Below are 2032 nucleotides of genomic sequence, written 5' to 3'. Positions count from 1 at the left end.
AAAAAAAAATAAAAAAAATAAAATAAAATAAAATAAAATAAAATAAAATAAAATAAAATAAAATAAAATAAAATAAAATAAAATAAAATAAAATAAAATAAAATAAAATAAAATAAAATATATATTTTTATCTTGAAAACAATAAAACCGAAGAACTAAAAGAACTTTAAAAAAGGAAAGAAATTAATTAAATTAAAAAAAGGAGAAAAATAAGTTTAAAAATTAAATGTAATTAAAAAGAATAAATTTCTTTTGTTAAACAATAAAATCCAAAAATTTAAAGAAAATTAAATTTAGAAAGAAAGAAATAGTATTAAAAAATTAAAAAAAAATCTAAAAAATAAATAATATATATATTTTTTTTTTTAATGGAAAGATAATTAAATTAAAAAATATAACTTAAATCAAGTAAAATATATTAAGTTCCGTAAAACTAAATGAAATTTAAATTTTATATTTTTCATTTTAAAACAAAATGTAAAAAATAAAAGATAAATAATTTAAGAAAGGTAAAAAATAGAAAAATAACGCCGGCTTCTAAGATTTAAATGAAACAAAAAAATAATTTTCTTTTTATAACAATAAAATTCAAACATTAAAAAAAAATAAAAATAAAAAACTAAAAACTAACTAACTAAAAAAAATACATAAAATAAGTTCCTACAAATTTTGCAGATCATAAAGTAAGTTTCATAGTTTTGCAGACCTTTGGATTTTCAGGAACTCTAGAAACATTAAAAGCTACTCCGAACGCTTTTTACCACTTTTAGTCATATGTCGTATGGTGCGTGAATCTGTCATACAAAGTTTTAGAAACATTTTTGTTTTATTTTTCAAAATATCCAGCACTTTTTTCCAAAGCTACTCAGAACAGGTGTTTTCTATTTCTGCATCATTCCGTATGCCAACCTCACAGACATGACAATAATCGATCGCCATTTATTCACTGCTGCCTACGATTGCTTTGTTTTTAGTTGAAGTATTGTTTACTACTTAATTAGTAATTTTTATTGAAGCTGCTTTCGTTTGGTTCAGTACGTTAAATTTGTTGCGTACCGCTGGCCTAATGTACATACATACATACATACATCGTATCAGTGCCTATGAACCAATGAGAAGAGATACCTCTTAAGAAATCAGAACGCCTGTATTTACATGGTAAACCACGTTTAATGAGTAACCTGCGCATAAACGTTAACTTTATCTGTATATGACAAACAAGTTTGTACGGCAATTTTAAAATACACAAAGATATTTATAATTTTTAAAATAATGTGCGAATACCCAAAACAAGTTCATTGCACCGTCAGCTCAACCATTAATGAGAATGCGCAGAAACTCACAAAATCCATCCATATTTGCACGTCATTCGCCGGCTAATAATATGCACATTAGAGTGGGCATTTTTTTTTTTGACTATGCGGGTGTAGCATAGGAGTATTCTGCTTGATATTCCTAAGGAATTTGTCGAAGAAACCATGGGTTTAAAATCAATTACGAGTTTGCCAAATTGCAAAAATATGGGTTTTTCTTAGCAACGCTTTATTTTGCTGTAGTTTCGCAAAGCAGTGTTTGAAGAAGGCGAAATAGTAGGTCAATAATTCGCCAGAAATGGATGCCTCATACCAAAACCCCCTTATTAGCATGTTTTTATAAAAAATTTAAATACTCCTACTTTATGACACTACAGCAAAATAAAACGTTGCTAAAGTAAAAGCTCGAAAGTGATTTTATACCCATGGTTTATTCGGAAAATTCCCCTATACCCTACCCGCATAGTAAAAAAAATCTCGCAAACAAAATTGACCCGCCCTAATGTATATATTTTTGCATTGCCCCCTTTCCAGGTTTTTTGTTTGCGTAGCCATTGAGTTTACTTGCGATCAAGTTCTTACCAGCTGCGCCAGCGTAGCGCTGCTGTAGTCAGCGACTTTGCGTAAAAGAAAGTTAAAAGATAATTTTTATTGTATGCAAAGAACAAAAGAAATTTTTTTTTTATTTCGTTCTATAATAAGTTTGATTAAAAATATTA

This window comes from Rhagoletis pomonella, unplaced genomic scaffold (genome assembly GCF_013731165.1).
Source record: "Rhagoletis pomonella isolate Grant_MI unplaced genomic scaffold, Rhpom_1.0 Rhpom_scaffold_00007, whole genome shotgun sequence".
Lineage (NCBI taxonomy): Eukaryota > Metazoa > Arthropoda > Insecta > Diptera > Tephritidae > Rhagoletis > Rhagoletis pomonella.
This window is presented reverse-complemented; position numbering follows the sequence as displayed.